Raw genomic sequence first — 15457 nt, 5'->3', positions numbered from 1 at the left:
AGCTACATGGATTAGCCTAAGCCAGGGGTTGGCAATCTACGGCACATGTGCCACCTTTGGCACGCAAGTCGATTTTGCCTGGCACACGGCTGCCAGCCGGGGTCCCAGCTACCGGCCCCCCTCAGCGCACACGGCCGGCCGAGTGAAGCTGGCTGAGTGAAGCAGGGCCGGTGGCCAGGACCCCAGATTGGTGGCAGGTGCGCCCCCCGGCTCCCCCCTTACCACGCTCGTTTTGCAGCTCCCAGGAGTGTGAGCCCCCGGGGCATGGAGCCCTGAGCCTGTTCCCGGGAGCTGCAGAGCCTGAATGTGGCGAGGGAGGAGCCGGGGGGGCGCACGGGACCCACCACCAGCATGCATCCACTTCAGGAGTCCCCCGGGGGGGGGGCGGCACCGGGCCGCAGCCCAGGCAGGCGCGCCCCCCGGCTCCTCCCTCACCACATTTGGGTTCTGCAGCTCCTGGAAGTATGAGCTGCTGCTGCTGTCCCTCCCACAGCTCTCCTCCTCCCACTGCCTCAGCACTCCATGTGGAGGCAAAAGTCCACATGGAGCCAGCGTCTGACCGGCATGGGCATGGTAAATGGAGTCTTGGGAGGGCAGACAGGGAACAGGGGGAGGGTTGGATGGGTCAGGAGTTCTAGGGATCCTGTCAGGGGGTGAGGAGTGGTTGGATGGGGCATGGGAGTCCCCCGGGAGTCTGTCTGGGGGCGGGTGTGTTCATAAGGGTTGGGGCAGTCAGGGAACAGATAGGGGGTAGGGTGCTGGGGGGCACTTAGGGTGGGAGGGTCTCAGGAGGGGGCAGTCAAGGAACAAGGAGCAAGGAGGCTTAGGTAGGGGGTGGGGTTCTGGGGGGCAGTTAGGGGACAAGGAGCGAGGGGGGTTGGGGCTTCTGACTGGGGCAATCGTGGTGGAAAATGGGAGGGAGTGGATGGGGGTAGTGCAGGGCTCTCCCTTCTTTTTGATGGTTGAAATATGGTAACCCTAGGTGAGGGGGGAGCCAGGGGGCACATGGGGGCTGGCGCCCACATACATCCACTGCAGCCTGCAGGAGCCCCCGGGGTGATGCCAGGCTGCAGCCTGAGCAGGAGGGGTGGGGGGGGGCTCAGTTGCTCCCAGCGGTGCTGCCGCCGCCTTTCCAGGGCTGCTGCCTCCCTGCACCGCGCTGGCTCCTCCATGGCTGGGGCTCGCTGCTGCTGCAATCGGGGACACTCTGGCTCTCTGGTGCCTCCAGAAGGTGGCCCCTCCCTGCCGAGCTGCTGCAGCGGCCCAAGCCCGGCACAACCAGTAAGTGGACTTGGGGTGGGGGCCACCTGGGTTGGGTTGGGAGGGCTCGCGAGGGGACTGTGCACCCTCCAGGGGAGTTCAAGGGGTGGGGAGGGGGGAACCTGGTCTGGGGAGCAGCCCATGGGCATGGCTGGCCCCTGGGATCTATAAAGGCTTGTTGGGGATTTGCACCTCAATGAGCTGATGTGCAAGGTAGAAGTTTCACCTAGGGCACAAAATATCCTTGCACCAGCTCTGCCCCAGTGGGTGCATGCACCCCAGGTTAAGAATCACTTCACTAAACTGATAAGATCTGCCTTTTAATTTAATTTTAAATGAAGCTTCTTAAACATTTTAAAAAAACTTGTTTACTTTACATACAACAATAGTTTAGACTTATAGAGACAGACCTTATAAAAACGTTAAAATGTATTACCGGCACGCAAAACCTTAAATTAGAGTGAATAAATGAAGACTCAGCACCCCACTTCTGAAAGGTTGCTGACCCCTGGCCTAAGGCAACTGACTATGTCCCTCCATTTACAGGTAGTTTACTACATATTTCAAAGAGAAATAAAGTAATATTACTACATTGACAGTTCATCTAAATGTTAACATCTCCTTTGAATCTCTGCATTAACAGAATACAGCAACAGACAAAAAAACACTTGGTTACATTGTCAGCCTCTAACAATATGTATACGTAAGCACACAAAATATACAATCATTATCTTCCAATATGTCTCTAAAGGCTGAATCTAGATCAATTAGCCTGCTTTCTGCTCCTGTGTCACATCAGGATTATGTTTTTCAATGTGCATTATTTTGCATTAATCAACAGTGACTTTAATCTGCCATTTTGTGGCCCAGTCACCCAGTTTTCAGAGATTCATTTGTAACTCTTGGCAGTCTGCTTTGGACTTAACCATCTTGAATAATTTTGTCAATCTGCAATTTTTTCCACCTGTTACTCCTTTTTCCAGATCATGTGTGAATATGTTGTACAGCACTGATCCCAGTACAGATTCATGGGAGACCCCATTATTTACCTTTCTCCATTCTGAAAACTGACCATTTATTCCCATTCTTTGTTTCCTATCTTTTAACCAGTTACTGATCCATGAGAAGACCTTCCCTCTTTTCCCATTACTACTTAGGGCAGGTCTACACTACGGGGGAAAATCGATATAAGATACGCAACTTCAGCTACGTGAATAACGTAGCTGAAGTCGAAGTATCTTATATCGAATTACCTACTGTCCTCACGGCGCGGGATCGATGTCCGCGGCTCCCCATGTCGACTCCGCTACCGCCGTTCGGGTTGGTGGAGTTACGGAGTCGACGTCAGCGCGTTCGGGGATCGATATATCGCATCTAGATGAGACGCGATATATCGATCCCCGAGAAATCGATTGCTACCCGCCAACACGGCGGGTAGTGAAGACGTACCCTTAGTTTGCTTAACTGCCTTTGGTGAGGGACCTTGTCAAAGTCTTTCTGATAGTCCAAGTATATTATATCCTTTGGATCACCCTTGTCCACATGTCCTCAGAGAATTCAGATAGATTTGTGAGGCATGATTTCCCTTTACAAAAGTGGTGTTGACTCTTCCCCAACAAATTATGTTCAATTATGTGTTGGGAATTTCTGTTATCTACTATAGTTTCAACCAATTTGCCTGGTACTGAGTTTAGGTTTACTGGCCTGTAATCCCCAGGATTATCTCTGCAGCCTTTTTAAAGTTTGGTGTCAGATTTCCTATCCTCTTGTTATATGGTACAGAAGATGATTTAAGTGATAGGTTACATATCACAGTTAGTAGTTCTGCAATTTCAAATTGGAGTTCTTTCAGAACTATTAGGTGAACACCATCTATTCCTGGTGACTTATTACTGTTTAATTTATCAATTCGTTCCAAAGCCTACTCCATTGACACCTCTGTGACGTGTTGGATCACAGTACCCCTTCCCTCCCCCCTTGGGAGCTGCCACCTGATGACTCAAGACTACTTCTACCCCTGCTTTCCTGCCCTGTCAGTTTAGGACTTCAGTGCCCTGCCTGGTGTGAGACAGGCTTGTTTGCCTGCTGCAAACCCAGACCCAGGTCTGAATCACATCCCCTAACAGCTGTAGGCTCACCTGAAAGCAGCTAACAGAGGTGTTCTTGTCTTTAACACTCAGATGCCCAACTGTCCATGGGGTCTAAACCAAAATAAATCCATTTTACCCTGTATAAAATTTATTCAGGGTAAACTCATAAATTGTTCATCCTCTATAACACTGACAGAGAGATATGCACAGTTGTTTGCCTCCGCAGGTATTAATACAGACTTTGAGTTAATTAATAAGTAAAAAGTGATTTTATTAAATAGCGAAAGTAGGATTTAAGTGGTTCCAAGTAGTAACAGACAGAACAAAGTAAGTCACCAAGCAAAATAAAATAAAACACGCAAATCTATGTCTAATCAAACTGAATACAGATAATCTCACCCTCAGAGATGCTTCAGTAATTTTTTCCCCTCAGACTGGACACTTGCCAGGCCTGGGCACAATTCTTTGCCCTGGTACAACTCTTATTCCAGCTCAGGTGGTAGCTAGGGGATTCCTCATGATGGCTCCCCTCTTTTATTCTGTTACACCCATTTATACATCTTTTGCATAAGGCGGGAATCTTTTGTCCCTCTCTGGGTTCCCACCCCCTCCTTCTCAATGGAAAAACATTAAAGATGGATTTCAGTTCAAGTGACATGATCACATGCAGGGGCGGCTCTACGAATTTGGCCGCCACAAGCAGTCATGCGCGGGAGGTGCACCGCAACCCCGGGAGCAGCGGACCTCCCGTGGGCATGACTGCCGAGGGTCCGCTGGTCGCGCGGCTCGGCTGGACCTCCCGCGGCTGCGGAGGGTTTGCTGGTCCCGTGGCTCCAGTGGAGCTTCCGCAGGCATGCCTGCGGGAGGTCCGCTGGACCCGCCTGCTGCCCCTGCCGGCAAATGCTGCCCCACGCGCGTGCTTGCCGCGCTGGGGTCTGGAGCCGGCCCTGATCACATGTCACTGCAAGACTTCATTACCCACTTGCCAGCACACACAGATACAGGAAGACTTACAGGTAAAACAGAGCCATCTGCAGTCAATTGTCCTGATTAATGGAAGTCATGAAGATTCAAAACCACCATTAATGGGTCCACACTTTGCATAATTACAATAGGCCCTCAGAGTTATATTTCATATTTCTAGTTTCGGATACAAGAAAAATACATATATACAAGCAGGGTGACCACACTCAGTAGATTGTAAGCTTTGTAATGATACATTACAAGAGACTTTTTGCATGAAGCATATTCCAGTTACATTATATTAACTTATTAGCATATTTTTTATAAAATCATAGAGACTGCAACATCACAACCTCAATCTGGGACAGTGTGACAAAGTGGGGGGCTTCTTGGCATTTTCTGTGTTTTCCAGTGGTTTGCATGCATGGGGGTTGGGACTCAGTGTCCCCGGGTATTACTGGTTTAACAAGGGGAGAGGGAGTTTGTTGTTACACAGGACCGGAGAGGGAACCGGGACCCGGCCGATGGCCTGGAGGCTGGAGACCCCAGTGACCGGTGACCTGGTGACCCGAAGACCCGGCTCAGGAGACACAGCCAGTTCTGGCCAGTGGGAGGACAATGGGCTGCGGAGAGAGGACCCCGGTGACCTGACCAGCCGGTTCCAGCCAGAGGGGCCAGAGGGGGGCTGAGAGGAGAGGAGACCCAGGCCTTCCTGTTTACGACCCCATTTACCTGGAGAGAAGACAATGGACAGAGGCGGGGTTGGGGCTGGAGGTATCAGAGGCCCACCTGGAAAGCAGGGGGGCTCTGGGCTGGAGAGGGGGAGTAGGCAGAGCCCACCTGGATGCAGGGGAGACTGGGATGTGCTGGTCTGAGAAAGGCCAGGCCTGAGGCCCTGAGAGTTTCCTGTGCTGTGTTCAACTCTCAATAAACCCTCCTGTTTTACGCTGGCTGAGAGTCACTCCGGTCTAGAGAACAGGGTTGCATCAACCCCTTCGGGGGTGAGGAGGCCCCAGGGGTCCAGAGCGAGTAGACTCCCTGAGGGGGCCCACGGCAGAGACAGATGTGCTAAGGCTCAGAGAGGTGCGGCTCCAGGAGGTGGAGGGGCCTGACCCCGCGAGAGAGTGGACCCCCGAGAAGGGCTGTCTCACTGAATGGGACACCCCCCACGGACCGCATAGGGCCAAGAGTGGGCACGATCTGTGAGTCCGTGACAGACAGTTCCTCAGATTAGTCTCCTAAAAAGAATGTCTCAGGTTTGTGATCAAGTATCAGAGGGGTAGCTGTGTTAGTTTGGATCTGTAAAAAGTGACGAAGAGTCCTGTGGCACCTTATAGACTAACAGGTGTAGTGGAGCATAAGCTTTCATGGGTGAATACCCACTTCATCAGACGTGATAAAATTTTTCAAGTACATAAAAGGTTGTTACAAGGAGGAGGGAGAAAAATTGTTCTTCTTAACCTCTGAGGATACAAAAAGAAGCAATGGGCTTAAATTGCAGCAGCGGAGATTTAGGTTGGACTTTAGGAAAAACTTCCTAACAGTCAGGATGGTTAAGCACTAAAATAACTTGCCTAGGGAGGATGTGGAATTTTCATCACTGGAGATTTTTAGGAGCAGGTTAGACAAACCCCTGTCAGGAATGGTATAGATAATATAGTCCTGCCTATAGAATTCAGTTAACATCTCTGCAATGGCCTTTTCTTTCCTAAGTCCCTCCTCAGCACCTCGATTGTTCAGTGGCACCACCAATTGTTTGATACACTTCCTGCTTCTCATGTACTTTAAAAAAATTGCTGTTAGTTATTAGTCTTTTGCTAGTAGTTCTTCAAATTCTGCTTTTTTGGCCTGCCCAATTATACTTTTAAACTTGACTTGCCAGAGTTTATGCCCCTTTCTATTTTCCTTGGTAGGATTAGACATCCAATTTTGAAAGTATGCCTTTTTACCACCAACACGTTCTTTTATTTTTGGTTTAGCCATGGTTTTAAATTTGATTTGTTTAGTTGGGGTGGGTCTTGCTTTGAGCAGGGGGTTGGACTAGATGACCTCCTGAGGTCTCTTCCAACCCTAATCTTCTATGATTCTATGATTTTGGTCCTCTTACTATGTTTTTTAATTTGGGATATACATTTAATTTGAACCTCTAAGATGGTGTGTTTAAAAAAGGTTCTATGTGCTTGCAGCATTTCACTTTTGTGACTGTGCCTTTTAATTCCCATTTAATTAGCTTCCTCATTTTCATGTAGTTCCCCTTTCTGAAGTTATATGCTACTGTCATGGGCTACTTTGGTATCACTCCCCGCCCCTACACACAAGGAAGTTAAATTTCACTATATTATGGTTGCTATTACTGAGCAGTTCAGCTATACTCCACTCTTGGATCAGATCCTTTCCTCCATTTTGCATTAAGTAAAGAATTGCTTTGCCTCTTGTGTGTTTAAGGACTAGCTGCTCCATAAAGCAGTCATTTGTGGCAGTGGTTCTCAACTGGGGGTACACGAACCCCTAGAGGTACTCAGATGTCTTCCAGCGGTGCATCAACTCATCTAGATATTTGCATAGTTTTACAACAGGCTACATAAAAAGCACTAGTGAAGTCAGTAGAAGCTACAATGTCATATGACTTGTTTATGCTGCTTTATATAGTGTACACTGAAATGTGCAATATTGATATTCCAATTGTTTTATTTTATAGTTATGTAGTAAAAATGAGAAAGGAAGCAATTTTTCAGTACTAGTGTTCTGTGACACTTTTGTATTTTATGTCTGATTTTGTAACCAAGTAGTTTTTAAGTGAGGTGAAAGTTGGGGGCACGCAAGACACATCAGACTCCTGAAAGGGTACAGTAGTCTGGAAAGGTTGAGAGCCACTGATTTATGGTGCTTAGAAATTTTATCTCTGCATCCTTTACTAAGGTGACATGTGTCCACTCATTTTGGAGATAGTTGAAATCCCCTATTATTACTGAGTTTTTACAGACTCTCTAATCTCCCTGAGCATTTCATAATCATCATCGTCATCTTACCAGGTGGTCAGTAGTATGTCCCTACTGCTATTTTCTCCTATGGTGTAGTTTGATTCATTCAAGATTTTCACTGTATTTGATTCTAAGTTTCTTTCACGTTTAGTGCCACTCTCTCACTAACATGACCTACACTGTTATGCCTATATATTTTGTACAGTAGTATTACCGTGTCCCAATGATGATTCATTTGTATTGCCATAGCACATTATTCGTGGTCCAGGACCCCACTGTGCTAGGTGCTGTACATTTGTTATTAGACGTATTATGGTATCACCTAGGAACCTCAGTCAATAACAAGGACCCCATTGTACTAAGCATTATATATTATGTATTAGGTGTATTAGAGTAGGATCGAGGAATTTCAGTCATGGACCTGGTCTCCATTGTGCTAGGTGCTGCACAGTGTCTATAAGGTGTATTATGATAATGACCACGAGCCCCAGTGATGCCCTGGGATCCCACTGCACTAGGTGCTGCATTGATAGAACAAAATCACAGTCCTTGCCCCAAAGAGCTTCCAGTCTCAATAGGGCCCTAAATGTTACTATCCTATAAATCATGGCCACTTGAATCTTCATGATGACAGCAGAGGTGGAACCCCCACTCTCCTCTCCCTATAGCACAGACCCCTACATCCTCACCTAAACAAAAGTCATTGATGGCTCTTAGACACATGCGACTTGTGAAATATAATTCAAGTTCTGATTCCATACCCTGGAAGGCACTGGTGATATGTACATACTTGCAAAATCACTAATATTCTATCCCTGTCTGCCTTATGACTGTAGCCTGGATGCTAAGTGTAATGAAATCTTTAGACTTATATATATAATGCATTGTGTTTCACTAACCATACTGCTGAGATTATCAACATTAGTGCCTGTATTTTTTTTAAAAGAAGTTATTATAACTCTACTGCAGTCATCAAAATTACAACAGGGATGCCCTTGGCATCTTTAGTTTGTGGAACAGTGCTAGGAGGTGACAGAAATCAGAGGAGCTAATCAGAGAAGCACATTCAACTCTATACTTCCCTATCAAAAAAAAATTGTGAGGCAGGGCTCAATAACAGTACATACTAGAGCTTGTTAAAATAGTCAAGAGATAATTTCTCTGGTTAATTTTAGAAGTTTGATTTCAGTAAATAATTTGTTACTTTTGTCATTATTCGCTCAGTTCCAAAAATGGATGAATAATATCCAGCAAATAGTTTACTTACCGATAGCTTTTTGACCAGCCTCAGTGGACAACATAAATGATCACGTTTTCATTGTTTTGTACATCGATGATATTTAAGATGAGAACTCAAACATTTCCTTCTGGTGCTGCCTGCTTTTATGATACACCTACAATAATTTACGAAAGCTACATGAACCTGCAAATACAATAACCAGACCCCTTGTAGTCACTTTTGGCTGGATGCAATTCAAAGGGCTGAGTTAATGGGGGACTGAACCACAGACAATAGAATATACAGATGCTAATGAATGACTGGGTAAGTATTTAAATAGAATTAACCCATATTGCTAGCTGCTTTTTGTCTTTGATAGCCACAGCACAGGGATTGTAATATATTATTGCAGTTAACATTTTCTTCAAGAATGCTTAAGGGAAATAGGTGCCCAGCTCCACTGAAACACAGTCCCAATGCTCACGTTATTGCCAATTTCCTGTAAAACAAGCTTTGAGACTGATGGTCCTTTTCTGTAACCCTTACTTCTCTGAGTAGGTCCATTGGTGATACTGGGACTGTTAGCATGGATGAAGAATTATTTGCATAAATAAAAGTTGGGCGACTGAGCCCCATTGCATGAGCATCCTTTGCACAGAGTTCTCGGGTTTTTGAAAGCACTATCAGACAAGAAGAAATGAGTGTCAGTGACTGGAATAGCATTTCATTTCAGATGGAATCTCACAAGAGGTTGAGTTGTTTTAAATCATACAGTTATTATTGACATGAAAATTATAATTATTGCTTTTGTGTTAACTAAATTAAAATAGCATGGAGCTGAGTGTGCTACAAACACACAGTAGGCAGACAGAAGATTTTTTAAAGTCCATTATATTTCACCATGCCGTAGATTTGCACAATATTAATAGCTTTGTCCATTTGTAGAATTCAGAAGAGCTCAGATCTATGCTGGTAAAATAAAGTTCATAAAGTAAACCTATTATCTATAAATCACCAGGATGATATTTTCTTTCAGAAGATTAATATTTGAAATGAAACTGATTCCCTGTGCATTAACTGGATGTATTTATTACCATATTTTATACCTTCCAATCCATCTGTACCTTCAATTCTATTGCATGTACCTGTTTTCCGCAGCATACATTTGTTAAGCACCAACTAAGAGCTCGGTGCTGTGCAAACGCTTAGGAAGATGTGGTCCCTGCCATGAACAGTTTACAATTAAAGAGCTCAGTCTAGCAAAGTACATGCACAACTCTGAGGATGTTAATAGGTCCATTGATGCAAGAGGGAGAACTCACTTAAAATGGTGTCTGTGTCTAAGTGCTTTGCTGGATTGGGATCTAAATAATAAGAGAAAAATATTCACCCACCACATGCTGTGGATGAGCTCTAGATGCTGCTTATGTCTTGCAGCATAATACTCTGTGTGTGCGTGTGTGTGTGTGTGTGTGCGATTTTTGTTGCATATTGGAGTGTAACAGTATTTTGCTGGAGTGGGTTAACATTAGTGGGGTTTTACCTAAAAAGACACTTGAGCGAAGAGAGAATGTGTGCCTTCCATGCTGAAGAACAAGTGGGAGCGCTAGGAATATAGGGAAGTATGGAGGCAGGCATAAAGATGAGATGAGCAGAAAGATAAACCGAGAGTGGTGGGTTCGGAGTCATAGGAGAATGAGAGGGGGGATAGCGAGAGATGAAGGTGGACGCGTAGTTTCACTCTGTAGAGCCTTGATGAAAATCTTAATTTTGATGTGCAGAGTAAGAGGAAAACAATAGAAGGATACAAGAAAGTGACTGACAAATGAGGCAGTGAGACACAGGGCAAGAGAGGAGCCTGATTTCACTTGTTGTGGTTTTAAAGAAAGGAGGGATGTGAGGTATAAGCTGGTGTGGTTGGAGAGGAGGAGGTTGTGGGAGATGCTGAAGTATGAGCTAATGAAAGACTGGAGAAGGTTTTTAGCCATAGGGATAGGCAGAGAGAGATGGACTTTTGAGATGTTGTGGAGAAAGAGCAAAAAAGGTTTGTCAACACAGCGAGGAGAGGAATATAATACCAAGGTTTAGGGTCTGGGCACCAGGGTTACAACAATGATATATCACTAGGAATGGAGAAAAGAAGGAGAGTGACGGACTTGAGAGGAATGCTGAGGAGGTCACTGTTAGCCTTATGGAGTTTAAGTTGGCAGCAGGAGAGACAGGGGCTGAGTGGGGGTTCTCCAGGGCTCTCCAGGAAGAGCGGGAGACCAGGTTGCACTGTCCTAAGTGACCTGTGCTTCAGCACTGCTCAGGATCGGACTCAGGGTAATTTCCATAATGATTTTTCCATAGCAATACTTAGCAAGAATCCTGCTTCTCTTCATCAGAGGGTCTCTGTGGTAGTAACTTCTAAGTAGCACAGCCAGGAGCCAGCCAGCCATAGCTGAATGGTTCAAACAGACATTCAGGCAATACACTTCCTTGCTGCAGCGCACAAAGGAGCAGCTTGTATCTCACCTCCAGAAATTGCTTCCTCTTGACCCCAGCCAGCTGACATCGCTCCCTTAGAGCAAACATACAGTGGCAGAGACCTTAACCAATGAACCTGCTTCCTTACTCTGGTGTTGGAGTGTAAGATCAGGAAGAGCTCCCCATGCCCTCTCCCTGCCCCAGAGCTGGACTTTGCTTCCAGAGGATGTAAAGTACTGTCATAGCACTACCACTTATGTTAATGTTTACATTAATTTGTCATTTTAAAATTCATTTCTCTCATGATTTATTCCCTGTCTCCCTGTGTCTGTACTAACTAGGAGACTATTCCGGTTTCTTTTCCCAGTTCCCATCACTCTGAATCTGGATCGCAAACACCCAGAACTCAAGGTGTCTGAGGATCGGGAAAGTGTCTGGCGTGAACTTGCATCTTCTGAGCGATCCACAGCTTCTGGGGCCCTGCTCACGGTTGGGAGGGTGGGATACGTAGTTGGGAGGCAGTACTGGGTGGTGGAGGTGGGGAACAAAGTGGACTGGGAGCTGAGCATTCTCAGTCAGGCTGTGAGGGAGAGTATGAAAAGAGGCAAGGTAGGGAAACTCCCTGAGGAATGATATTGGTCTCTGCAGAGATCCCATTAAGAGCTTTTTACAAGCAAAGAGAATTCTAAGGTTGACAAAAAGGATGCATCATTTACAGTGATTGGTAGGGAAGAGGGAAAATCTCATTTTATAATACAAGGATGATGTCCCTCATGGCAACAATCCCTGTGGAGTTTATTGAAAAATTCTTATATTACCCATTCCTCAGTCCTAAAAACAACACAAAAGAGAAGAAACCATTGGCAATCACCCCATCAGAATTCCTGTTCCTTTTAATCCCCCACAGGATCCAGTCTCCCTACTCCACATACTCAATAAATTACTGACCATCAGTGGACAAGCTTCAACGGGAGAACTTGAAGGAGACTCACACAAGATTATCCCATATGTCAGTGGTTACAGCACTTACTTGAGAGGTGGCAGATCCCAGCTCAAGTCCCTTCTCCCCTGCAGATGAATGTGGGACCTCACCAAGGGGATTCCTACAATCCAGGTAAGTACCCTAACCATTGGGCTTACAGTTATGAGGGTTGCCCCACTTCTACTCCATTGGCTATTTTGTGTCAGTTCACTGGAGGGACTTGATCCATTAGGTAGCCTGTGAGCACACCCACCCAATCAGGCCCTGCCCACAACTTAGGCTGTCAGCCCCTGGTTTGCGAATTGCTCTCGGGTTTCGGATCGGCTTCTTGATGCCTAGAGGGAGGACATAGTGAACATGGCCAGAGGCAGGAACATAGAGGCAGAGGGAACTTTTCCTGCAGAAACGTAGGTGCAAGTGAATTTAGACACCTGCAGTGTTTTGGTTGGGTGTAAGTGGTGCAGTAAATCACAGCAGTGCTGAAACCAGGGCTTAGGTGCCTAAAATAGTGACTTAGGTGCCTGACTCTCTATGTGCAGATTCAGATCACACATGAGCTTGGCTCCCTGCTTGTTTTCTGCAGTAAAATGACTTTTGTTTTTACTACTGTATTTAGTTAGTAAATAACTATAAAAATGTGTAAACTGAAAGTACAAACTTCAGTGGTAATAAACTGCATTTTTAAAGGTTCAAAAATTCTTCAAAGGCAAAAGCCAGGTGCACATTTGAGTGAAAAAATAATCTCAGATAGATAGATGATTGCAAGTCTATCTCCTGATTTAATTAGCAAATTATAATCAGATCTTGATCTGAAATAGCATGGAGGATAATCCTCTGCCCTTTCCAGGTTCTTTTGAATGTGCTTTGACAATTTGTATGTTCGTACTAAGTAGCATTTAAGACATTCCCTCTCAATGGGGAGGTTTAACCAGGAAGGTTATATGGAAGTTGTTTCAAGCAAAAGGGGGGTTTGGTGTAAATAGAGCCCCATTGATCCAAGTTAAGGATAAGACCCATGTAAATTTACTACATTTTCTTAAAAATAATTTTTCGCTCTGTTCAGCACATGGGCAGAACTCTGAACCTCTGTAAGAAACTATAAATTGGATGGGTTTACAGTAACAAATAGAAATAGGAATGAGGATTACAACATTGCTGGCTAATGTATTGCCCTTTTAAAAAAAATGAAATAACATTGAAACAAACTGTGCTTGCCTTTCAAGGGCCTGGGAGAAGATCGTAATACCTGCCCCAGCATGTTGCCTTTTGAGGAGTTTTTGAATGTCTGCCCAGCAATGGATTACTTATTCCAGTGGATGACAGCTATTCAGATACTGATTTTTCTACAGACACCTTATTTGATAAGAGATAATCAAAGTTCTGTATTGAACATATTTTAATGACGTAATTAATCATTCCCAGGATGAAGAGAAAATCACAGGCATAACAAATCTAAGGTTTCATTAATTGTAATAGCACTGGCCCACATGGGTGTTGTAGCAAAATATCTGACTGGTCAATGACCAATGAGAAATTATTTCAGAGGATAGGTTCTAAGTTCTCCTAGACTCATAGACTTAAGGTCTATGGACATAATGGACATAATCCATTATGGTCACCTAGTCTGACCTCCTGCACAACGCAGGCCACAGAATCTCACCCACCCACTCCTGTAACAAACCCCTAACTTATGTCTGAGCTATTGATGTCCTCAAATCGTGTTTTAAAGACCTCAAGGTGCAGAGAATCCTCCAGCAAGTGACCCGTGCCTCATGCTGCAGAGGAAGGCGAAAAACCTCCAGGGCCTCTGCCAATCTTCCCTGGAGGTAAATTCCTTCCTGACCCCAAATATGGTGATCAGTTAAACCCTGAACCTGTGGGCAAGACTCACCATCCAGCACCCAGGAAAGAATTCTCTGTAGTAACTCAGATCCCACCCTATCTAACATCCCATCACACATCATTGGTCATATTTATCTGCTAATAACCCAAGAGCAATTAATTGTCAAAATTAGGCTATCCCATCATACTATCCCCTCCATAAACTTATCAAGCTTAGTCTTGAATCCAGATATGTCTTTTGCCCCCACTACTCCCCTTGGAAGGCTGTTCCAGAACTTCACTCCTCTAATGGTTAGAAACCTTCGTCTAATTTCAAGTCTAAACTTCCTAGTGTCCAGTTAATATCTATTTGTTCTTGTCCTGTTTCTAATGGATGTGGTTTATTAGTTAGGGCACAATACTAAGGGTTAGAAGACCTGGGTTCTAGGAGAGGATGAGAAATCAAACATGTGAAAGATGTATAGACAGGCTGTCCAGACTGACTTAAAATATCCTCTGGCACAGTTGGCAGAGACACACTCGTGGTCCTTGACATACTCCTCAGTCAGTGAAATCTATTCTGATGTCCAAGTTTGCATGTGAGCTGTTTCTGAAAGCCTGGGAATACTGCATTTTCTAACAAGAGCCAAACAGGTTGGTTGCGTAATACATTTTTTTTATCAGAAAATTGGTTTTTTGACTAAACAATATTATTTTCAATTTTTTTTTAACTTTCTGTGGAAAATTTACAGTAGTCACACAAACTGAGCACTCACAAATAAAAACTTTTGGGTTTTCCCTGAAATTTTTCTTTTTTTTTTCAACAAAAATGTTTTACCCATTGGAAATGAAAAATATTTTCTAACCAGTTCTATAAACACGGCCTGCTCTCAGTTATACATAAACACACAGTGAACCATCCAAAATTAAAATATAGTAAAAATCATTGTATTGTGCTCACGTATTGAATCAGTGAATTTACACCAGTGTATGGAGATCAGAATTTGGCCCACACAATATGAATAATTTGATTTGAAACCAAATGATTTGAAACCAAATTAGAAATATACTTGTAAAGTATAATGTGTATTTGATAAATGCCATAACACATACCAAATATGTTCTGCCTGAGATTCCAGCCTGAGTACCCTAGGTGAAAATGCAAAAACTCTTATAGTTAATCATTAGCCTTGTGCGTGTGAATGTGCTCCTCCAGAAGAACTGTCTGGCTGACAGGCTCAATCAAGTTGTTATATGAGAGTTTACAGTTCTAAGATTAAATACAGCAAATTCAAGGCAGATTTTTATGGAGACCTTAAGAGCTTTGCTTTTACATTTCCTAGGTTATTATTTTAGAAGCTATTTTCATATCTATTTTACAAGAACTGGATGCAGGTTTAACCCTGGAGTAAACTACTACAACCCATTTCATAACTTGGAGCCCAGGAATTATTTTGGGGAAGTTCTGAGGCCTGTGTTGTTCACGAAATCAAAAAGGTCTCTTCTGGCCTTGGACTATGAATCTATGAACTCCCTAAACAAAAGCCAGTCATTATCCCAGTAGTCTGCATTTGTTTTTATTTTTGAATTGCTTATTATTTTAGATTCAGAGAAAAGGACAAATTAATCAGGTAAATAAAATGCTCAGTGTAGGCAGACACAACGCTACTAT

At 44.3% G+C, this 15457-nt stretch overlaps 1 pseudogene; it reads left to right on the top strand.

Annotated features, from left to right (window-relative positions):
• Positions 1 to 12060, top strand: part of LOC120393051 — a 39668-nt pseudogene extending 27608 nt beyond the window's left edge.
• The last annotated feature ends 3397 nt before the right edge of the window (positions 12061 to 15457 follow it).

Source organism: Mauremys reevesii, unplaced genomic scaffold (genome assembly GCF_016161935.1).
Source record: "Mauremys reevesii isolate NIE-2019 unplaced genomic scaffold, ASM1616193v1 Contig14, whole genome shotgun sequence".
Taxonomy (NCBI): domain Eukaryota; kingdom Metazoa; phylum Chordata; order Testudines; family Geoemydidae; genus Mauremys; species Mauremys reevesii.
Note: the sequence above shows the minus strand (reverse complement) of the source record. Positions and strands in the feature narration are given on the sequence as shown.